This window comes from Bos taurus, chromosome 6 (assembly GCF_002263795.3).
Source record: "Bos taurus isolate L1 Dominette 01449 registration number 42190680 breed Hereford chromosome 6, ARS-UCD2.0, whole genome shotgun sequence".
NCBI classification, from domain to species: Eukaryota; Metazoa; Chordata; class Mammalia; order Artiodactyla; family Bovidae; genus Bos; species Bos taurus.
The window spans coordinates 18,185,092-18,210,261 of NC_037333.1; the positions used below are offsets into that span (position 1 = coordinate 18,185,092).

At 38.5% G+C, this 25,170-nt stretch overlaps 1 protein-coding gene and 1 long non-coding RNA gene across 3 annotated transcripts in view; one reads left to right on the forward strand and one right to left on the reverse strand.

The window, feature by feature from the left end:
• DKK2 (dickkopf WNT signaling pathway inhibitor 2) overlaps positions 1 to 25,170 on the forward strand; it is a 132,632-nt gene that overhangs the window by 59,469 nt on the left and 47,993 nt on the right. The gene's annotated exons all lie outside the window — the stretch shown is intronic.
• Positions 21,717 to 24,404, reverse strand: LOC132345575 (uncharacterized). The gene is made up of 2 exons (XR_009495028.1): positions 23,849 to 24,404; positions 21,717 to 23,202 (listed from the first exon to the last, which is right to left on the reverse strand). It is a non-coding gene; the product is annotated as an uncharacterized lncRNA (long non-coding RNA).

Genomic DNA, 25,170 nt, shown 5'->3' on the forward strand with positions numbered 1-25,170 from the left:
GGAAGATAAAATGGTGGAAATGACTTCTGAAGAGCAGAATAAAATAAAAATAATGAAAAGAACTGAGGACAGTCTCAGAGATCTCTGGGACAATATCAAACACACCAACATTTGAATTATAGGGATCCCAGAAGAAGAGAAAAAGAAACGGTATGAGAAAATTTTTGAAGAGATTAGAGTTAAAAATTTCCCCAACATGGAAAAGGAAAGAGTCATCAAGTCCAAGAGGCACAAAGAGTCCCGTACAGGATAAACCCATGAGAAACATGCCAAGACACATACCAATCAAATTAACAAAAACTAAACACAAATAAAGAATATTAAAAGGAGCAAGGGAGAAGAAACAAGTAATATACAAGGGAAACCCCTTACACTTAACAGCTGATCTATCAGCAGAAACTCTGCAGGCAAGAAGGGAATGGCAGGATATTTAAAGTACTGAAAGGGAAAAATCTACAACCAAGATTACTCTACCTGGTAAGGATCTCATTCAAAATTGATGGATAAATAAAAAGCTTTTCAGACAAAAAGCCAAAGTTAAGAGAATTCAGTACCACCAAACCAGCTTTACAACAAATATTAAAGGAACTCATATAGTCAAGAAATAGAGGAGAAGAAAAAAGATCTACAAAGTCAGCCCCAAACAATTAAGCAATAGGCAATAGGAACATATATCAATAATTACTTTAAGTATAAATGGATTAAATGTTCCAACCAAAAGACACAGACTGGTGGAATGGACACAAAAACAAGACCCATATATATATATGTCTATAAGAAACCCACTTCAGACCTCAAGACACATATAGACTGAAAGTGAGAGGATGGAAAAACATATTCCATGCAAATGGGAAGCAAAAGAGAGCTGGTGTAGCAATCCTCACATCAGACAAAATAGACCTTAAAATGAAGAAGATTACAAGATATAAGGAAGGACACTACATAATGATCAAGGGATCAATTCGAGAGGAATACATAACAACTGTAAATATCTATGCACCCAACATAGGAGCACCTCAATACATAAGAGAAACACTAACAGACATAAAAGGAGAAATTGACAGTAACACGATAGTAGTAGGAGACTTTAACACCCCACTCACACCAATGGACAGATCATCAAAACAGAAAATTAATAAGGAAACACAAGTCTTAAATCATACATTACATAAGATGGATCTCTTTGATATATCTTCAGGACATTCCATCCAAATGCAGAAGAATACAACTTCTTCTTAAGTGCACATGGAACATTCTCCAGGATAGACCACACCTTGATCACAAATCAAACCTCAATAAATTTAAGAAGATTGAAATCATATCAAGCATCTTCTCTGACCATAACGTTATGAGACTAAATATGAATTGTAGAAAAAAAAAAACAACAACAAACTAAGAATCACAAACGTGAAGATTAAACAACACATTTCTAAATAACCAATAGATTATTGAAGAAATCAAAAGGGAAATAAAAAAATTCCTAGAAACAAGTGACAATGAAAACTCGACATGTTTTCATGGGATGAAACCTATGGGATGCAGCAAAAGCAGTTCTAAGAGGGAAGTTTATAGCAATACAATCCTACCTCGAGAAACAAGAAAAACATCAAATAGACAACCTAACTTCATACCTAAAACAACTGGAAAAAGAAGAACAAAAAAACACCCAAAATTAGTAGAAGGAAAAAAATCATAAAGATCTGAGCAGAAATAAATGAAAAAAATGGAAAGAAACAATAGTAAAGATTAATAAAACTAAAAGCTGGTTCTTTGAGAAGATAAATAAAATTGACAAACCTTTAGCCAGATGCATCAAGGAAAAAAGAGAGAAGAATCAAATCAACAAATTTAGAAATGAAAAAGCAGAGGTTGGAACAGACAATGCAGAAATACAAAGGATTATAAGACACTATTATGAAAACTATATGGCAATAAGATAGATAACCTGGAAGAAATGGACAGGTTCTTAGAAAAATTCAGTCTTCCAAGACTGAACTAGGAAGAAATAGAAATTATGAACCACCCAATTATAGGCACTGAAATTGAGGCAGTGATCAAAAATCTCCCAAAAAACAAAAGCCCAGGACCAGATGGCTTCACAGGGAAATTCTATCAACCATTTTGAGAAGACTGTCCACTTTCACCACTATTATTCAACATAATTCTGAAAGTCCTAGCTAGAGCAATATGAGAAGAAAAAGAAATAAACAGAATCCAGATTGGAAAAGAAGAAGTAAAGTTCTCACTGTTTGTAGATGACATGATACTGTACATAGAAAACCCTAAAGATATATCAGAAAATTACTAGAGCTAATTAGTGAATTTAGCAAAGTTGCAAGATACAAAATAAATACACAGAAATCACTTGCATTTCTATATACTAACAATGAAAAATCAGAAAGAGAAATTAAGGAGTCAATCTCATTCACCATTATAACAAAAAGAATTAAATGTCTAGGAATAAACTTACCTAAGAAGACAAAAGAACTGTACACAGAAAATTATAAGATACTGATGAAAGAAATCAAAGATGACATAAACAGATGGAGAGTTATTCCATGTTTCTGGAAAGGAAGAATCAATATTGTGAAAATGTCTATACTACCAAATGTAATCGACAGATGCAGTGCGATCCCTATCAAATTACCAGTGGCATTTTTCAGAGAACTGGAACAAAAATTTTCACAGTTCATATGGAAACACAAAAGACCCTGAATAGCCAAAGCAATCTTGACAAAGAAGAACGGAGCTAGAGGAATCAACCTTCCTGACTTCAGATTATACTACAAAGCTACAGTCATCAAGTCAGTATGGCACTGGCACAAAAACAGAAATACAGAACAATGGAACAAGATAGAAAGCCCAGAAATAAACCCTTGCACCTATGGGTCCCTTATTTTTGACAAAGGAGGCAAGACTATACAATGGGGAAAAGACAGCCTTTTCAATAAATGGTGCTGGGAAAACTGAACAGCTACATATAAAAGAATGAAATTAGAACACTTCCTAACACCATACACAAAGATAAACTCAGAATGGATTAAAGACCTAAATGCAAGGCCAGAAACTATAAAACTCTTAGAGGAAAACATAGGCAGAACACTCGATGACATAAATCAAAACAAGATCCTCTATGACCTACTTCCTAGAGTAATGGAAATAAAAACAAAAGTAAGCAAGTGGGACCTGATTAAACTTAAAATGTTTTGTACAACAAAGGAAACTAAGCAAGGTGAAAAGACAACCCTCAGAAAGGGAGAAAATAAGAGCAAATGAAACAACTGACAAAAGATTAATTTCCAAAATATACAAGCAGCTCATACAACTCAATACCAGAAAAACAAACCACCCAATCAAAAAATGGGAAAAAGACCTAAACAGACATTTCTCCAAAGAAGACATACAGATGGCTAACAAACACATGAAAAGATGCTCAACATCCCTCATTGTTGGAGAAATGTAAATCAAAAGTATAATGAGATACCACCTCACACCAGTCAGAATGGCTATCATCAAAAAGTCTACAAATAATAAATGCTGGAGAGGGTGTGGAGAAAAGGGAACATTTTTGCACTGTTGGTGGGAATGTAAATTGATGCAGTCACTATGGAAGATGGTATGGAGAGTCCTTAAAAAACTAGGAATAAAACTGCTATATGACCCAGAAATCCCACTCCTAGGCATATACCCTGAGGAAACCAAAATGGAAAAGACACATGTATACCATTGTTCATTGCAGCACTATTTTCAATAGCTAGAACATGAAAGCAACCTAGATGTCCATCAACAGATGAATGGATAAAGAACCGTGTACTACTCTTTGGAGTATTACTCAGCCATAAAATGCACAATGGAATATTACTCAACCATAAAAAGGAACACATTTGAGTCAGTTCTGATGAGGTGGATGAACCTAGAACCTATTATACAGAGTGAAGTGAGTCAGAAAAAGAAAGATAAATATTGTATTCTAATGCACATATACGGAATCTAGAAAAATGGTACTGAAGAATTTATTTACAGGGCAGCAATGGAGAAGCATACATAGAAAATAGGCTTATGGACATGGGGAGAGTGGAGGAGAGTGTGAGATGTATGGGAAAAGTAACATAGAAACTTACATTACTATATGTAAAACAGATAGCCAAGCAGGAATTTGCTGTATGACTCAGGAAACTCAAACAGGAGCTCTGTATCAACATATAGGGGTGGGATGGGCAGGGAGGTGGGAGGGAGGTTCAAAAGGGAGGAGATATATGTATACCTATGGCTGATTCACGTTGAAGTTTGACAGAAAACAACAAAATTTTATAAAGTAATTATCCTTCAATAAAAAACAAATTAAAAAAAAAAAACTAAACGATTAGCACCCTCATAGCAAAGCCTCCAACAATTAACATAGACTCAGAGTTATTTCCTTTATTGGAAATTTTCAGTGATAAGCAAAATATTCATTCAATATGAAGAGGAACCCGAGTATGCCCTCTGCTTCCATGAAACATCTCTAGTAAGAGAAACTCCTACTGAACTGAAGGTAGTAGCTACATAGTGTCAAGATATATAATGCCTGTCAAAACTTTTTGAGGGATTCTCTAAATAAACATGGGTTGAAGGGAATTTTAAATTGTGCCATTTTATAGTTGTACTTTGTGTAGTACACTCTGGATATTTAATCACTCTTTCTATTCTGGAAATATCTTAGTATTCACACAGTGTCTGAGCTACCTTTAGGGGGCAATGTGGAAGAAGCTTGACTAGCTGGGAACATTGATTCCTTTTAGAGTATTTTTTCATTTCAGTTATGGTATTTGTCATCCCTGGTTGTTCTTTATATTTTCTAATTCTTTGTTTAAAAATTCTAACTTCTGGCTCTTTACCTCTATTCTTTTCCCAAGTTCTCTGATCATATTTATGATGATTACTCTGAACTCTTTCTCAGGTAGACTCCCTATCTCCACTTTACTTAGTTCTTCTTCTGGGGTTTTATTTTGTTCCTTCATCTGACCATATTCCTCTGCCACCTCATTTTGTCTAAGTTGCTATTGGCATTTTTATGTATGTGGTAGGTTAGTTACATTTGTCAACCTTGGGGAAGTGGCACTCTGTAGGAGGTGTCCTATGGATCCCAGAAGTGCACCCCGCTCTGGTCACCCAAGCTATATGCTCTAGGGGTTTCCCCTGAACAGGCTGTGTGGGCCTTCCTTTAGTGGCAGGCTGGCTTTGTGGGCAGTCTGTTAGGCTTGGTTGGCTCCTAGTCTGCTTGGCTGCCAGGTCCTGTCTTGTGTGGATGCTGCTGGCTGCTGTTTAGTGGGGTCTGGTCACAAGGTGGCTGGTTGAAGAACCCTAGGGGCCCCGGGGCTAGTGCCATCTCACCAGTGGGCAGATTCAGGGTCCCCAAAGACTTGGGGGCTGTTGCCCACTCACTGGCAGGTGAAGACAGAACCTGGGGTTAGTGCCAGTCTACTGGCAGGCAGAGTTGGTTCCTGGAGTCTGGTTATAGGACCCATGAGTCCCAGAGCTTTCTTCAGATTGTTGGGGTGAGGCATTCCTGACACAGCTGGCTATGAGGTCTGGAATGTCCTGAAGGTTGTGTTGGCCTGTTAGTGGGCAAGGCCAGGGCCCAGCTGGTCACAGGGGACAGTCTGGCCAGTATTGCAGGATTACCGTTTTCTTGCTTCTGGGGTCTGTCCCCTAGTGGGTGAGGCTGGTCTTGAGGCTTGTGCAGCTTCCTGGTGGAGGGGCTGGTGCCTGCCCACTGATGTGTGGAGCTGGGTCTTGACCCTCTGGTGGGCTGGACCGTGTCTAGCAGCATGTCTGGGAGCAGCTGTGGGCTCTGTAGTCTTTAGGCAGCCAGTCTGTTGGTTAGCCAGTTCGTTATTTGGTGTGGTGTCCCCTGCACACTGAAGCCTACAGGCCATTGGTAGAGCCAGGTCTGGGTACTAGCGAGCCGATATGTAGCTGCCAGGAGGGTTTTTGCATTTGGATGTCCCCAGTATGTCTCCTACTAGTGTCTACATTCCTGTGGGTGAGCTGCAGTCCCCACCCACTCCCAGTACAGACACATCCCTCTCCAGGAGACTGAGACCAGCAGGAATGACTGGCCCAGGTTCCTATCAAATTGCTTGTTTTGCCCTGGGTGCTTGTGTGCATGAGATTTTGTGTGTGCGCCCATTAAGACTGAAGTCTCTATTTTCCCCAGTCCTGTGGGGCTCCTGCTATTAGGCCCTGAGGGCTTGGCATCTTCCTGGTGCCAGATCCCTGGGCTGGGGTGAGGGTGGAGGGCTGACATGCAGCTCAGAATTCTTCCTCCTGTTGGAGAACCTCTGTAATGTATTTATTCTCCAGTTTGTGGGTTACTTACCTGAGGGTATGGGATTCGGTATCACAGGTTTGCCTGCCTGTCTTGGGCTGTGCTTCTTTACATCTTTAATGGTAGAGGATCTTTTCTAGGAGGTTCCAGTCTTTTTCATCAGTGGTTATTCTGCAGATAGCTGTAGGTTCAGTGCACTCATGACAGGAGGTGAGCACAGTTTCTTTCTGCTCTGCTACCTTGGTTGTTCTGATCCAGCATCAGCTGGGATCTAAATTGAGTCCTGATCAAAGATTCAGGTTGATTTTGTATTGTATATTTGACTATCTGAGTGAAATTCCTTTCCTTCTTCATCCCCTCCCACCTTCCTCCCTTTCTTCTCTCCTTTCTTCAGTTAAATATTTTGTGACAATTAGATTCACAAGCAGTACTAATAAATGAGAGATTTACTGTATCCTTTACCCAGCTTCCTTCAGTGGTGTCATAATACTACAGCATAATATCACAACCAGGATATTTACATTGATATAGGCCAAGGTACCAAACATTTACATTCCATGGGGATCTACTGTGTTGCCTTTATAGTCACACTTGCTTCTCTCTTGCCCAAATTCTGTCATTTCAGGAATGTTCCATAAAGGAATCTTTCAGTATACAATCTTTTGAGATTGGCTTTTCTCACTTAGCATTCTTTTCTGAAACTTCATTCAAGCTGTTATGTGTATCAATAACGCATCTTTTTTATTGCTGAGTAGTATTCCATGGTATGGGTATACCAGTTTGTTTAACTATTATTCACCAGTTGAAAGACATCTGGGTTTAATTCCAGTTTTTGTTTATTCAGAATAAAGCTGCTATAGAAGCTTGTATATGAATATTCATAGCAGCATTATTCACAGTAACCAAAAGGTAAAAACACCAATGTACAGCAACAGATAAATGGATAAACAAAATGTGTGTATATATATGTGTGTGTGTATAAATATAAATATATGTATGTATGTATATTAACATGGAATATTATTCAGCCTTAGAAAAGAATGACATTATGTATATGCTACAACACAGATGAACCTTGCAAAGATTATACTAAGTGAAAGAAGTCAGACACAAAAGAACACACTGTACAATTTCACTTACTAATATGATTTTCCAAGAATAGGCAAATTCACAAAGACAGAAAGTAGAATAGAGGTTAGCAGGGGCTGAAGAACAGAAAGAAATGGGGAGTTATCATTTAATGAGGATGAAGTTTCTGTTTGGGATAATGAATACTATTGATGATTGCATGATATTGTGAATGTACTTAATGCCAATTAATTGTACACATCAAAACTCTAAATTTTATGTATATTTTCCCACAATTAAAAAAAAGAATATATAAGCATTTGTGTGTAGGTTTTCATATGAATAGAAGTCTTAATTTCTCTGGGATAAAAGTCCAGAAGTGCAATTGCTAGTTTGTATGATAGTTACATTTGTGTTTTTCAAGAAAATGCCAGAGTACTGTACATTTTAAATTCCCATCACCAATGCATGAGTGGCCCAGTATCTCTGCATACTCACCAAAATGTGGTGTTGTCACTAATTAAAAAAGAAAAGTTAACCATTCTGATAGGTGTGTACCGGTATCTATCTCACTGTAGTTTTAATTTGCATTTCCCTGATAACCAGTGCTGTTGAATGTCTTCTCAGATGTGTTTTGCCAATTTTATATCTTCCTAGTTGAAGTATCTCTTCATGTCTTTTGCCTACTTTCTAACTGTATGGTTTGCTTTTTTACTATTGACTTTTGAGAATTCTTTACATAGTCTACATACTAGACCTTTGGCAGAGGTATAGTTTGCAGACAATTTCAACTACTCTTATCATCTGTCTCTCAATCTTTCTAATATCATCTTCCATAGAACAAAATGTTTAAGTTTTGATGAAGTCTGATTTATCATTTTTTTCTTTCTGTGGATTATGATTTTTTTGTGTCAGATCTAAGAAGGCTTTGCTTAGTCCTAGATCCCAAAGTTTCTTCCTACTTTTTTTCCCTAAAAGTTTTATAATTTTACATTTACATTTAAATGCATGATTTAGTTTGAGTAAATTTTTGTATAAGATGTACAGTTTAGGTCAAGATGATTATTATTTCCCTTAGGGATAACCAATTTCTTTTACACCATTTGCTGAAAAGACAATCCTGTTTTCATTGAATTTTAAAAATTACCCTAAGACAATGCTTTATCCTTTCTTCCTTCCCTCTCCCTCCCTTCCTCTTTCTCTTTTTGGCCACTGCTTTACATAATCTACACTGTCTTCGCTGTGGCTGTAAACACCTTCATGCTATGAAGTTTGATGATGAGTGTGTATGTGGAAGGCACACCTTTATATTTTCTAAATATTTATAAAACACCTAAATCAGTATTTTGCTGGTCGATTTTTTGCACTTTCATAACCCTCATTTAATTAATGAGCAAAAGAGAGATGGAGACAGGTAAGACCTTTCAGTGCTCTCTCTCTCGTACAGTGTGCTCAGTGCCAGCAGCCTCGGCTCGTCTGGGTTTATTTCTATCTGGTATACTGGGGGGACCGGGGACTTGGGAATGAGGCACAGGTGTCTCTGTAGCAAACGCGGTGATTTATGCAAACAGACCTTATACATCATTTCTTCCCTCCCTCCCTGTCTCCTTCCTTCTAAATATAATAAATAAATAGGAGTAATATGTTACACAAAGTAGACATTTTTTATTTCATAGAGATTTTATTCCGGTGAAATAGGAAGAAGATAAGCAAATAAAGTGAAAACAGAATGAACGTCATTTTACAGGGTTTCATCATTGTCATACATTGAAATACTCCAAACCTTCAGATTGTGTTGATTATAATATTGGAATTACAAAATGTGTCATTAGAGTGATATGTTTTGATTCATTGACAATGTTTTACTGATTTCCCAATATTTATGGCATATACCAGTAATGTCCTAGTTGCTGCAGTAATCTGAAAGAAAAAAAACTGTGTAAGTTTTGATTTCCAAGAATTTGTAATTTAGCTGAGGAGGTAAGAATATACATAAGCACAAATATTTTAAATTAGTGTCATATAAAGAGAATGATAAATAAACGTTAAAAAACAAACAAACACTAAAATAGTCCAGTGAAGAGGAAAAGTCTCTTCCCTTGGGAATAATCATGGAAAAGCACCACTAAGTAACATCATAAAGCTGGGCTTTGCGGCCAACAGTAACAGGCAGACTCGATGAACATGGTTTGGGTGGACTCCGGGAGTTAGTGATGGACAGGGAGGCCTGAGGTGCTGCGGTTCATGGGGTCGCATAGAGTCGGACACGACTGAACTGGACTGAACTGAACTTCATGTTGTTGCTATAATGATAAAATGAGATCATATATATGGATTTAAAAAATGGTATATAGTGCCAATTTAATATTATTATGTAAGAAACTTCATGATGGCTTAGACTACTCCTCATATACCTTTGCATTCTCCATGTGCCTGTACCCAGCACACAGAGCCTACTTACAATCAGCAGCATTATTAAAAGTAGCAATGATTCCACAGTACATTTATTCGCCTATACACATAATCTGTTTAATATGTCTGATAAATGCATGTTCTGTGAACTTGTTTACAAAGAATTTAGCACGTAATTATTCTGTTTAATTGCAGTGAATCCCTCAGAAAAGTCCTACTACTTGTGTCAAAAAAAAAGAACACCCAAAGAATTATTACTTGTTACACTTCTATGATGATATATCTAGTGTGAGGCTGAATAAAAGTCAAATTATATATCTTCCACTGGCTTCACTTTATGGGTAAGCAGATTTATAGTCACACTATAGCATGCAAAAAAGAAGTTTAAAAGGTTTGACCTAAATATTTAAACATAATTTTTAATAATATATGACTAGATAGATATATACATATTAATATATGTATATATAAACACAGATATCTAGAAGTATATACCTATATATGTAAATATATAGATGTATAGCTATTATAAATATACAACCGTATGGCCTAAATTGAAATTAATATTGCTAGTGTCTCAGAATGTGCTGAGTTTCAAGTCACATTCATAGGGAAACAAAATCAGAAATTGTGTTGTTAAAATTAAAACTTTATTCTAGAACTCTTACAGCATCCTATATGGGAGAAACTGTCTGTAATAAAGATTGATGTAGCAGAAATTGTAACATATCCACCAAAATGAAATTTTACGTTCAGGTTTGTGGGTGAAAAATTTAAGACTTGTGGTAGTAAAGTGATGAGTTTTATGTATTATCCCCTTATGAATCTTTTTGACCATTTGGAAAAGTCTTATGGGGTTAAACATCCAGGTTCAACAAACAAACAAACACCTGGACACTGTGACGGACGAGGACAGACAGAAACTGCATCTGTGGACGGGTGCAGGGAGTCTGAGTAAGTCAGTAGTAAGGACGGGAACAGCACGGTTTCTGCCAAGTGTGCTACACACTCAGCAGAGCAGATCCTGAACACGTGCAAGGCCTCAAGGTCTGGGTCAGCAACAGTGTTTAACAGTGATGTGGAGCTCCTTCTAGGATGAGTCACGAGTGTGTAATTTACCATGGAGTGGCCTATTTATGGTACACAGGGGGATACCTCGCTGGTTGTTTTTTCACACAGTTATTAAATCTTAGTGGCAGTTAAAATCCAGGAGACTGTATGACTTTGCACAAGATGACAGGATGCTTCCTACATGCCTCTTGTCTTTGGAAAAATGATATTAAGCATAAGCTAATCAGAACTCAAGGAATGGGAAAAACGTGAGTTTTCGAGCCAGATGAACTTGCCTGGCTCTTTATTTAGCTTTTGTTGGTCCAAGTTTTATGCTTTCTTATACAACAGACAGAACAATATTCACCTTGTATGATTATTTTGAGTATTAAATGAGATCAAAGTGAGTTAAAGTCGCTCAGTTGGGTCCAGGCTCTTTGCGAACCCATGGACTATAGCCCACCAAGCTCCTCTGTCCATGGGATTTTCCAGGCAAGAATACTGGAGTGGGTAGCCACTTCCTTCTACAGGAATCTTCCCAACCCAGGGATCAAACCCAGGTCTCCTGCATTGCCGGCAGATTCTTTACTCTTTTCATCCATTAAATGAAATAATGGATGCAAAAATTCAATGTAATGTCCAATATGTTTTAGATTTCACACTCCCTTGCCCTTGAACACCACCTCTCCTTTCCATTTCCATAGCCCAAGGGAAAATTAACAACAAATTTTAGAGTTCTATAAATTCTAAAAATAAAAACTGTGTTTTCCTACTGAAAACTGACGCTAATTCATATGAAAAGAATGCAATACCTTCTCAGATATTGGTACCTATAAGAAAAGAAAGCCAGCAACTGTCCTACCTATGAACTTTACATGCGTTATTATTTTTAAAATAATTTTATTTATTTTTGGCTGTGCTGGATCTTCACTGCTGTGTGAGATTTGCCTAGTTGTGTGTGCGGGGGCTGCTCTCTAGTTGAAGTGTGCGGGAGCACGGACACTACACGTTCAGGTTTCAGTAACTGGCTCGTGGGCTCCAGGGCACAGGCTTGGTAATTGTGGCACTTGACTTAGTTGTTTCATGGCATGTAGGTTCTTCCTGGATAGGGACAGAACCTGTCTCTCCTGCACTGGCAGGAGGATTCTTAGTCCCTGAGTCACTGGGGAAGCCTTATATACGATATTGTTTTAATCCATACGTCAATAAATACCCCATCTGGTAGGTATTATTGTAAGTATTTTGCATATGCATATCATAACAATTATGAAGAAAAAAGTACCTACTTACACTGGCCTTATGACAAGAATAAGGGCTTCCCGGGTAGCTCAGCTGGTAAAGAATCCACCTGCAATGCAGGACACCATGGTTCAATTCCTGGATCAGGAAGTTCCAGGGATAGGCTACCCACTCCAGTATTCTTGGGCTTCCCTAGTGGTTCAGATGGTAAAGAATGCATTGCAATGCAGGAGACCTGGGTTTGATCCCTGGGTTGGGAAGATACCCTGGAGGAGGACACTGCGAGCCATTCCAGAATTCTTGCCTGGAGAATTCCACGGACAGAGTAGCCTGGCGGGCTATAGTCCATGGGGTCACAAAGAGCTGGACAAGACTGAATGACTAAGTACATTACGATGCAAACTCAGCAAGAGGAAGGCAAGTTTAACTGCCTTTTGTTTTAATGTTATTCTGTTCTGCACTTAATACGTAGTCAGGAAACATTAGTTGATTTCTTTCCCTTCAGAACTTTCATTGCTAAACCCAGAAAGATGACAGCATAGAGACTCTGTTTCACTGACCTAAGTACTAATCAAGAAGCTCTAGGTACCTAGGTAGTACAAGAAAAAGTATGTTGTATAATTTGTGAATAACCTTGATAAAATCCAAACCTTGTCATTTGGTCTGTTCATTTACATAAAGATAGTGTGGAGGGGTGTGGGCAGGGAAAGAGAGAGGGAGGAACGGAGTTGACACAGTCTTCTGCGTCCTCAGGTATGAGAAAGTACTAGCAAATTACTCTTGGAAGTACTCAGATTGCATTTCAGGAGTTGCACTGAAAAAGGTATTTTAGCTAAAAATTTATTATAGCATTACCAGTCTGAGACCCTTACTTCTTTGGATCTATTAACTAGCATCACAAATGAACGGATGCTGCTTACAACAGATTTAGAGTACCAAGGGAGTAGCGTCAGGTTGCTACATCTGGATAATTTTCAGGGGTGGAAAATAAAATAATGAGGATACCAATTGGGCCACCCACTGCAAAATGTGGGTGACCAAATGAGCCAACGGAACCTCTAATGAGTGTTTACTCCAAGGGACTCTGCATGTAAACGACTTCCAGACTGATGTGGTGCCAAGCTTAGAGGGTTAAGTCTTTCAAGGGCTTTTGTTGGTCAGCAGCCAAGGCATCTAGGAACAAAGGAGGGGGTCTCCTTGTTAAACATATCAAGAATATTACTTTCAGACAAGAAGAATGCAAAGAATGGATCAAAGAACACCATAAAATAGATGGAAGACAGTAGAAATAAGTAATAACAGCATCATTCATACTCTGAGTTTAGGGTGATTATGTTTAGTTAGGGCATTATTTTTCAGAGGACTTTAAAGCACTGCTTAGCATTTATGTGGTCTGGCCTACATTATAGGTAGTTGTGTACATGTCTTAGGTTTTGATGATCTTGAGGGCAAGAGTTTCCTCTGCTTTGTCTCATGAGTGTGTCATTAATCTTCCGTTTCTTTCTTCTTCTAGCACTAAGCAGAGTATAGATATAGGTTGTTGAAGAATTATTTTTGAAATACGTTAAAATGGATTTGCAACCACTTTTGCTTTAATAACATAAAAAGTACCAGGAGGAACATATCATGGTTTTGTTTTTGCTTTTTTAAGGAGAGGTAAATCTGTAATACAGAGAAATTGCATGTCCAGAGGGAACAACTCAATATCACTTAGAAAGTTAGTCGCTGGGTTTATCCTGACTCAGGGTTCTTTTATATCTGACTAATCAAATCCCCCAAAGCAATGCAAATGACAGAGTACATATGGAAAATCACATTCCCTGTATGTTTACCCGGAGAAAATACAAAGCAAGAAAATGTTTGCACACTGTGACAAAAGTCAGTGCTAGAATAGATTCTAAGATGGCCACCCAAACAAATGTTTACTTCTGTAAAGCAAAGCAACAAAACAAAACCTAATTGGATATTTTAAAAGTTTGAAACACAGCAACAAACTTATTTGATTCATTTTTTTCTGTTTCCAAATAGTTGCGTTAACATTTTGGAACCTTTACCTTTCTGATCCTTCTCAAAGTGGTCAGTCGCATTTTACAGCAAGATTTCCTGATAGACATTGTCAAATGTAAACTTTGGCCACCAATTTCTCCTTCTTTAGGCAAAAGGTAGCCAGAGTTGGCCTGAAAGTTTGGAACTGCACTGTGTGGTTTGAAGACTTTCCCGATGGTCAGCCCTGCCAGTGTGGCCACGGTCCTAACAAAGAGCCATTACTCTTTTCTTAGATGGACAGCAGTTGCATGCCTGCAGTTACTCATGTGTTCAGAATGCTTCCAAAATGTTTGTTTATTTATATCCTTAATTTAACAGGCTCACATAGTGCCAGAAAGTGTTCTCTGTGAAGCAGATAGAAACATTATCCCTGTTTCATAAATGTGAAATTGAGGTTAAATAAATTGTTGAAAGCCATGCATCACAAAAGTGGTAGAACTGGGATTCAAACCCAAGCCACCTGGTTCAAGTGCACTAAAGTCTGACTCAAACTCAAAAACACATGTTTTAAGGAAAACGATGACAGTGGCTGGGTTTTTATACAGTCCTATCTAGCTTAATCTCGCTGAAACTGTGTGGTGTACATCTTCCTCCTCTAGTCCACATCCAGTTCCTCAGTAGAAACAGGAAGTTCTCCAGGTCTTATCCCCCTGGGGGGAGGAGGGTCTTGCATAGTGGATTTGAGAGGAAGCTTAGACTCAGGAGAGTGAAGGAGGTGACTGACTAGACATCTGGGGATATGTCGGTGCTCATGAGGACTCCTTGTGTCCCTTTTGTGACAGCTCCTTTCCTTTGCTGCTGCTGCTGCTAAGTCACTTCAGTCTTGTCCGACTCTGTGCGACCCCATAGACGGCAACCCACCAGGCTCCTCTGTCCCTGGGATTCTCCAGGCAAGAACACTGGAGTGGGTTGCCATTTCCTTCTCCAATGCATGAAAGTGAAAAGTGAAAATGAAGTCCTTTGCTGCTACCAGTAAATTCCAAGTTGCTCTATTTCCCATTAGTTCAGAAAGTGGTAGAGTATTTCTCACGCCTAAAGCAAGTGCTACAGTATATAAAAAACACTTAAGGTTTCTGTTGCTGGGGGGTGGTGCAGGCAGAAATAAACAGGTTGACAGTACATCAGGAACAAAAACATATTCCTCCTTTTTGTTTTAAACTATCTTTTTCCCCTCCCCACCCCGTCCTCTGTCCCCCATTTAAACACTTACCGTTGGTCCAAGTTACGTAATTGATTTTCAGAATAAAGCTTTTTTGGTGTGTGGTTATGGAGTCAGCTTGGCACTGGATTTCTGAGGGGAGGAGGGCTGGGACATGTGGAAACAGAAAGATAAGGGAAGAAGGGGCCTTAGTGCTACTGAGAGAGTAGGTCCCAGGAGTGCTGGTCCCCAGGGAAATAGTCCTGGAGAAGGTGAAGGGGCAGCACCTGGGATGGCTCCAGGCTATGTGGGACAGGAGGGAAGAGGGGTCTCAAACTGGAGCTTAAAGTCTGAGCAAAGGCAGAGTAAGGGAAGCCAGGTTTGAGTTCTCAGCAAAGCTCATCAAACTGCCTCTTTGCAGCGCTTAACTCTTAAATTAAAAAAAAAAAAAAAAAGAAGAAAGGAAAAAATAGCGTAAACCAGCCTTATCCTCTAGGAACCTAGCACTCCACTTAATTCCGGAAAAGAACTGGGATTTGTTTTAGGTCAAATGCTAAAATTTCTTCTTGAGTACTTTTGTTTTGCTCTGGGAGTGTCTCTAAGTTGACCAGTCATGCTTCTGTGAAATCCAAATTGGCAACGTGGGAAAGGGAGAAAGAATATGACCGCATATCTTGAGGGAGTGTCTTTTTATCGTCTCTTCAGTGGGGGAGTCAATAATATTTTTAACTCCTTTTCTCTTAACCTGAAGAACTACAACCAGAGCCAGCTCTTCCAATTTTCTGTAAATCCCATGTGTGACAAGGTTCAGGAATCTTGCCAACACATTTAAAGTCAAACTGCCCAGAAAGCCATATGGAGAAGGGAGACTCGATGACTCATATGCAGACCATTTTATGCATTCTGTGTTTCTGCTATCTGTTGGGCACACTGTGTTTTGCAACAAACTTTAATTAAATGTAGTATTTGCAAGAATTTTAAGAATATGAAGCATGGCCCCATTATGTAGACTCTCTAAATCTTAACCACTATCAAGACCCCCTCAGTGGAGAGAGGAAAAAAAAAAAAGATTTATGTGTGTGTGTGTATCGACACACTCACACTAACATGCTAGAGAGAGGGCTGGTATGGCTGAATCACTTTAAGCAAGCTGCTGAGCTATTCTGGCTTTATTATCCCATCTATATAAAAATGACAATAACAACCAAAATGAGATAAACTCCGTCAAAAGTTGAGGAGCCCCATAGTGGATGGGGGCTCTATTTGACTTGTGTGTGTGTTACTCACTCAATTGTGTCCGACTCTTTGTAATCCCATAGACTGTAGCCCACCATGCTCCTCTGTCTATAGAATTCCAGGCAAGAATACTGGAGAGAGTAGCTATTTCCTTCTCCAGGGATCTTCCCTACCCAGGGATCATTGCAGGCAGATTCTTTACCTTCTGAGCCACCAGGGAAGCCCTCTATTCGACTTAGATATCTCCAGATCTTGCAACTCTACTGTTTCACTCCCTGAGGTTTCCTTTCTTCCTTTTTTCCTCCATCCATCCCTTTCTTCCTCCTTTCTTTTTACATGTATTTGATGGCTGGATGGCATCATTGACTCGATGGACATGAGTCTCAGTGAACTCTGGGAGTTGGTGATGGACAGGGAGGCCTGGCGTGCTGCGATTCATGGGATCGCAGAGTTGGACATGACTGAGCGACTGAACTGATCTGATCAACTCTATTAAGTGCTAAGCACTGTGTTTAATGTAATTAACAAAACCCCCAGCAGAGAAGAAAGATCTGCGTCATAAGGTCAATGCATCCTTCTCCTTACATTCCTTATGTGACTTCTTATTTCTTTTACAATAAAGACCAATATCTGGGTCATGGCTGAGCAAGCCTCATCTCTCTTCACTGTTACCTTGTTCTCATACCTCTGGACACTTCCACCTTCTTTTTCACCACACAGCCTCCTGCCACAGGGATTTTTCACAAACCATTTCCATTTTCTGGAACTTTTCCTCAGCATGGCTCTCCCTTCAATTAGTTAACTCCTAGGTTCCCTTCAACTCTCAGCTCAAATATTACCTCCTCAGAAAAACTTTCTCTGACCCTTCATCTGGATGAGGTTCTTTGGCTGTGTGCTTCTACGTGCTGTGTCTCATTTACCTATCTGAGCTTACATTTATTTATTACTCTCTACTCCACCAAGCAGCAAGCTCCTTAAGACCACACTCTGTATTTGTTTACTTCCTCCATTGAGAAGCCAGGGCGTCCCACAGCCCTGATCAGTGGTAAGTGCTCAGTAATTGTTATTTGAATGAATCGATGGTGAGTAAGTGAATCCACCAGGAAAAGTCACTGTCCTCAGTTCCTGTCCTATAAGTTGCTGTGTAGCTTTATATAAAGCAGTTCCTCCTTTTAAAAAACAAAAAAAAATGCACTGCTTTATTATACAAATGGACTATAATCATGAAGATAATTTTTTGAAGACAGTGCCTTATTGTGACCTTTCTTCTACTCGTAATTTATCAATATTATTAACCCGATTCCTGCAGCTGAAGAGCTTGGTAGTTCTGAGATAGCCTCCAGAGAATTAAGACTTGCAGGCTCTTCATTAAGATGCATATGGTTTAAAGAAAGAATGAACCCAGGGGCTTACAGCATGCTCTTTCAATCATGACTATTTGAGAACAAGGATCAAGACATTTAGTTTACTTCCTAACAGATGAGGTTTAAATTAAAAAAAAAAAAAAAAAGTACTTTCTTGGGAAAATTAAAATGGCTGAAAATTTAGGAGAGATGGAGAGTTGGCTACTAAGGAGAAAAACCCCAGGAAATTGATTAGTTGGTATTCAATTGCAGTTTTTGTGACTGTAGTTGACAGTAATGCTACATACATTTTGTCCTGTAATGTACATGAGTGAAGTCGTTCGGTTGTGTCCGACTCTTTGCGACCCTGTAGACTGTAGCCTACCAGGCTTCTCCGTCCATGGGATTCTCCAGGCAAGAGTACTGGAGTGGGTTGCCATTTCCTGCTCCAGGGGTTCTTCCCGACCCAGGGATCGAACCCGGGTCTCCCGCATTGGTTAAGGCAGAGGTTAAGGCAGACGCTTTAACCTCTGAGCCACCAGGGAAGCCCTGTAATACATTCCACAGTATAAAAGGCATATGAAAAAAAAAAGTGAATGAATTTCATGAATCTGATATTATATTACTAAAGCCAGTTTTTACTAGAGACAGCATATTAGCTACTGTTTTTTCATGAATTATTGTTTAAATTACTTGGTCATTATATCATAATTTCAATCATCTTAGAATATAAATTAATTATCCATGGCTTACTACAAACATCTGAACCAAGTTCATTTGAAATTAAGTATGTAAAAGCCTTTATATTTTTCTAAATTATTTTTATATCTTAAATTACTATATGTATCCCTGGATTTTTCACTAGACTTCAAATATAACCAAGAACTTCTCAGTGGTATTAAGATATTTTGGAAGAATACTGAAATAATTACATAAACAATTAAAAACAAGTCAGTAGGTTATATATATTAAATCTTGTAAACTGTTTGGAGCATTCCACCAAAAATAATCATTCCTTCTTTTAGTTTCTCACCCCTTAGTCATTTTGCTGAATATTGGTATAGTCATCTGAGAATTAGAGTAAATAAAGCTCCCTCTATCCATCCATGTACTTTAATCAGTAGGTCAAGTACACAAGTCCCCTTTGGCAGTCTGGTGAAACTTAGGGACCTTCTCAGAATAACATTGAAATAAAATAATAAAACTAAAAGGAATGTCGTTTATATTTAAATATGATTAACCAAGTTTGTAATATGATAATATATGTATTTATATTAAATAATAAGATATAGCTATAGACTAGAGATCTCTTCAAGAAAATTAGAGATACCAAGGGAACATTTCATGCAAAGATGGGCTCAATAAAGGACGGAAATGATATGGACCTAACAGAAGCAGTAGATATTAAGAAGAGGTGGCAAGAATACACAGAAGAACTGTACAAAAAAGAGCATCATGACCCAGATAATCACGATGGTGTGATCAGTCACCTAGAGCCAGACATCCTGGAATGTGAATTCAAGTGGGCCATAGAAAGCATCACTATGAACAAAGCTAGTGGAGGTGATGGAATTCCAGCTCAGCTATTTCAAATCCTGAAAGATGATGCTGTGAAAGTGCTGCACTCAATAGGCCAGCAAATTTGGAAAACTCAGCAGTGGCCACAGGACTGGAAAAGGTCAGTTTTCATTCTAATCCCAAAGAAAGGCAATGCCAAAGAATGCTCAAACTACTGCACAATTGCACTCATCTCACACACTAGTAAAGTAATGCTCAAAATTCTCTAAGCCAGGCTTCAGCAATATGTGAACCATGAACATCCAGATGTTCAGGCTGGTTTTAGAAAAGGCAGAGGAGCCAGAGATCAAATTGCCAACATCCACTGGATCATGGAAAAAGCAAGAGAGTTCCAGAAAAACATCTATTTCTGCTTTATTGACTATGCCAAAGCCTTTGACTGTGTGGATCACAATAAACTGTGGAAAATTCTGAAAGTGATGGGATTACCAGACCACCTGACCTGCCTCTTTAGAAACCTGTATGCAGGTCAGGAAGCAACAGTTAGAACTGGACATGGAACAACAGACTGGTTCCAAATAGGAAAAGGAGTACATCAAGGCTGTATATTGTCACCCTGCTTATTTAACTTATATGCAGAGTACATCATGAGAAATGCTGGGCTGGAAGAAACACAAGCTGGAATCAAGATTGCTGAGAGAAATATCAATAACCTCAGATATGCAGATGACACCACCCTTATGGCAGAAAGTGAAGAGGAACTAAAAAGCCTCTTGATAAAAGTGAAAGAGGAGAGTGAAAAAGTTGGCTTAAAGCTCAACATTCAGAAAACTAAGATCATGGCATCTGGTCCCCTCACTTCATGGCAGATAGATGGGGAAAACATGGAAACAGTGTCAGACTTTATTTTTCTGGGCTCCAAAATCACTGCAGATGGTGATTGCAGCCATGAAATTAAAAAATGCTTACTCCTTGGAAGGAAAGTTATGACCAACCTAGATAGCATATTGAAAAGCAGAGACATTACTTTGCCAACAAAGGTCCGTCTAGTCAAGGCTATGGTTTTTCCAGTGGTCATGTATGGATATGAGAGTTGAACTGTGAAGAAAGCTGAGTGCCGAAGAATTTTGATGCTTTTGAACTGGGGTGTTGGAGAAGACTCTTGAGAGTCCCTTGGACTGCAAGGACATCCAACCAGTCTATCCTAAAGGAGATCAGTCCTGGGTGTTCATTGGATGGACTGATGCTGAAGCTGAAACGCCAATATTTTGGCCACCTCATGCGAAGAGTTGACTCATTGGAAAAGACTCTGATGCTGGGAGGGATTGGGGGCAGGAGGAGAAGGGGACGACAGGATGAGATGGCTAGATGACATCACCGACTCGATGGACATGAGTTTGAGTGAACTCTGGGAGTTGGTGATGGACAGGGAGGCCTGGTGTGCTGCGATTCATGGGTCACACGAAAGGGTCGGACACAACTGAGCAACTGAACTGAACTGATCTGATAGATTTAATAAATACTGTGATTTAAAAATAATGATGGATAGGAACAGTATTTTGAATTCCAGAAATGACTGTAATGTGATATGAAGCTATCTGTGATTTCTGTTGTTGACAAAGTCACAGATACTGCTCATACCACTGTGATCCATTGTGTGTATTTACAATTGAAAGACATGGAGCTGGAGGTTAGTGACAATACAGATGTTGTGCCCTCCCAACCAAGTTCAGAGACCTCTGGTTAAGAATCAGTCCACTGTTTGGTAAGGAAAAAAAAGATGGTTTAATCAACTGCGACTTGGATGTTATCCATGGATTTAATTTCTCACGTTTGTACTGATGACAAGAACAGTAATAGCGGTAGCTAAACACTTAAAACAACTATTAATTGCCAGATATTGTTTTAAGTGTTTTAAATATGTCACATCACGTCATTCTTGGAAAAACTCTATGAGGTAAGATTTTACAGGTATACAGAGAGGCGAAGTAACTTGTCTAAAGCAAACAGTTTTGTAATGATAGAGCCAGGTCCTTCATGGTCTTTTAACTGTTGTGCTATATAACTGGTTTCTTTGTATTTGCTTGAGTTTTGTGGTAAATGATGGAAGGCCAGAAATATATGAGACATTTTTTCCAGTAGAAAAAGTTATGAAGCATATTTTAAATATCTGTAAATTTGCATAAAGGGTTTACTATTGTCTATCTAATTTATATAGTGTTCAAATTAAATGTCAGAAGCACAAGAAAGGGAAAATTCACACAAATAAAGTCTGTGATTGTTAGCCATTACCAGATTTTCTTATTTTTCTTCTTTTTTTTTTTAGTTATTGATGGTTAAAACATTGAGTTTGAAATTTCTTTATAAAGTTAAAACATTTTAAAATTTATTGTTGTATTTTTTTTTTGACTCTTGAAATTCTAGAACCACTTTGTGAAAATGTCAAGGTCTCAGAAGTTTTAATAAGATTAAAATGTATATTTTTCAACTCTAAATTTTGCAAAAGAGAAAACTCATAATATGTACCAACTTTTCAACAGGGTGAAAACACTTTTTTTTTTCCTGGAAGATTTAATGAATTTAGGGTTTCTATTTTAGAACACACAAAAATTGAGCCAACTCTTAACTTTCCAGAGAAAGGGGAGATGAGATGGCATGAGAATTCATATTTAGTGTCAAGCCAAACATAGTGTTTAATGTAAAACTTCTATTTCATCAAAATATTAGTTAAGATTCTAACAAATAGATGAATTAAGTGGAAAACCTCTTTATATATAAAGTTGTCAAAAGAAAAACAAAACTTTGGGTAAAAAGAGAAAAAAAATCACACGCTTGGATCACCCAAATATGCATAATTATACTGAATAATAAACATCAGTGACTATATTATTAAGGGCTTCCGAGGTGGCACTAGTCATAAAGAACCCACCTGCCAATGCAAGAGATGTAAGAGATGCGGTTTTGATCTCTGGGACAGGAAGATCCCCTGGAGGAGGGCATGGCAAACCATTCCAGTGTTGCTGTCTAGGTTGGTCATACCTTTCCTTCCAAGGAGAAAGCATCTTTTAATTTCATGGCTGCAATAGCCATCTGCAGTGATTTTGGAGCCCAGAAAATAAAATGAGCCACTGGTTCCACTGTTTCCCCATCTATCTGCCATGAAGTGAGGGGACCGGATGCCATGATCTTAGTTTTCTGAATGTTGAGCTTTAAGCCAACTTTTTCACTCCTCTTTCACTTTCATCAAGAGGCTCTTTAGTTCTTCTTCACTTTCTGCCATAAGGGTGGTATCATCTCATATCTGAGGTTATTGCTGTTTGTCCCGGCAATCTTGATTCCAGTCTGTGCTTCCTCCAGCCCAGCGTTTCTCATGATGTAGTCTGCATATGGATCATCGAAAAAGCAAGAGAGTTCCAGAAAACATCTATTTCTGCTTTGTTGACTATGCTAAAGCCTTTGACTGTGTGGATCACAATAAACTGGAAAATTCTGAAAGAGATGGGCATACCAGACCACTTGACCTGCCTCTTGAGAAACCTGTAAGCAGGTCAGGAAGCAACAGTTAGAACTGGACATGGCACAACAGACTTGTTCCAAATAGGAAAAGGAGTACGTCAAGGCTATATATTGTCACCCTGCTTATTTAAAAAAACTTAATGTAATGAATTTTTGTGATGTGGATACTTGCAATATTTAATTTTTATCCACTAGGAAAATCCTTATATGTTTGGAGTATGTTTCCCACACAGACAAAATCTTTTTTTTAGACATCTTGTGAAAGTCAAGTACAATAATTAGGCACATTTTTTTGGTATTCCAAAATGTGTGCTTGACATGATCACCTGTAAAGAAAACAAATGTAAACGTGTGTCTTTATTTAAAGTCATTTTTCATCTCTTAGCTTTTTAATGATAATTTGTTGACTCCTTTCATTATATTTGCGGAATTGGGAGAACATAAAGAAAACTGAATCTATTAGGCAGGAGAGCAACTGTTTGAACTAGACACCAAAAATTAGAAACAGGATTGCTCAAGTACATAATTTTTGTACTCCTTACTTAATTAAAATTTTACCAAACTATATCCTTTAAAAATTCTAGCCATGTGACCATGAATTTAGATCTCCTTCACAGGGCCTCCCATATATTCAGTACAGTAGGACTTTTTTTTTTTTTTTAATATGTATGGTATAAATGAGAGATTAAGAGTGACAGTATCGCCTTATTTCTTGACTAACAGTACAGATTTTGTAAAGTTAAATAATGTGTAATCCAAGCATATTTTGACAGATCTCAGGTTTGCATCTATTTTTGATTGATTCTTTTAAAAGGATTGAGATTAGTATTGACACTTGAGCTTCAGATAATTAAAATTTTGTTAATAAAACTCTCAACAAAGATAAAAGTACCAACAGTCCATTCCAAGGATCCTATAATATAATCTATATATAATTTATATGATTCCCTGGAGAAGGCAATGACAACTCACTCCAGTATTCTTGTTTGGAGAATCCCACAGACAGAGGAGCCTGGTGGGCTGCAATCCGTCCATAGGGTCACAAGGAGTCAGACATGACTGAGTGACTTAGCATGCAGGCGAGTGCAGGAGACGTAAGTGATGCAGGTGCTGTCCCTGGCTCAGGGAGCCCTCCTGGAGGAGGGCATGGCAACCCACTCCAGTATTCTTGCCTGGAGAATCCCCATGGACAGAGGAGTCTGGCAGGCTACAGTCCATGAGGTCACAAAGAGTCAGACACGCATCACACATCATATTATTGGCCATTTCTATTCTAGGTCAGAGAAATTGCAAAAATACTGTTTTGCAATGCAGACAATTCTGAATCAATTCTCAGTTCTTTTACTTCAGTAGAAGTGGTCAGCTAAATTTTTTGAAGAGTTCTTGTTCTTTTGTTAAATGCTAGTATATTACCATCTAAATACGGAGTACAGTCTACAGTTTAGATGAAATTATCTCTGGAGTTCAGAATTTCTGTTTTCAATAATTATTCACTGACCCTTCTCTATATATCAGAAACTACTATGAACATGAATATAGAAATGAGTCTAACACCTTACCTGCACTAAGGAAATGTCTAAACAACTATAGTAGTTTGTGATAATTGCTGTAATAAAGGGAAATGAGTTCTACTGGGAGAAAAAGTGGGACTTCTGTTTCTAGGGTTGGGGTGCAGATGGAGGGAATGAAGGAAAGGGCTCCATCAGAGGGGTAACATTCACTTAACTCTTTACTGGGCCATGTCATAGATTAAACCTAGGATTTCTCTTTTAATCAGTATTATGTAGTTGATACTGATAGCTTACTACCAGGCAATGTTTTCATTTGTTCCCTCTGTATTTCTGACTGTGGCAAAACCATTTAGCATATCTAGGGTTGACTGCAATTCACCAAAGTTTCTGTGGTACATCAGAAATTTGTTAACCTTTTTGGAAAAAATTAATTGCTTTTCCTTTGTATTTTTAGGAGTGAAAAGATGTGTGATAGTGAGTTCATGGTGGTGTATTGAAACCTACTGGGTGTGACTGCATAGGTGAGAAAGCAGCTATTCCACAGACACACTCTGGGGTGGTGGCGCCCTTGCCAACCCTCTGAAACCTTCCCTGGTGACGAAAAGAAAGAGTGGGAGTTCTGTTTCTGGGGTTGGGGTGCAGATGGAGGGAATTGAGGAAAGGGCTCCACCAGAGGGGTCACGTTCACTTCTCTTTACTGGGCCGTGTCATAGCTTAAACCTAGGATTTCTCTTTTAATCAGTATGCTCAAGCCTAGTGAGTGGAGTCAACAAGGAGCCTGTT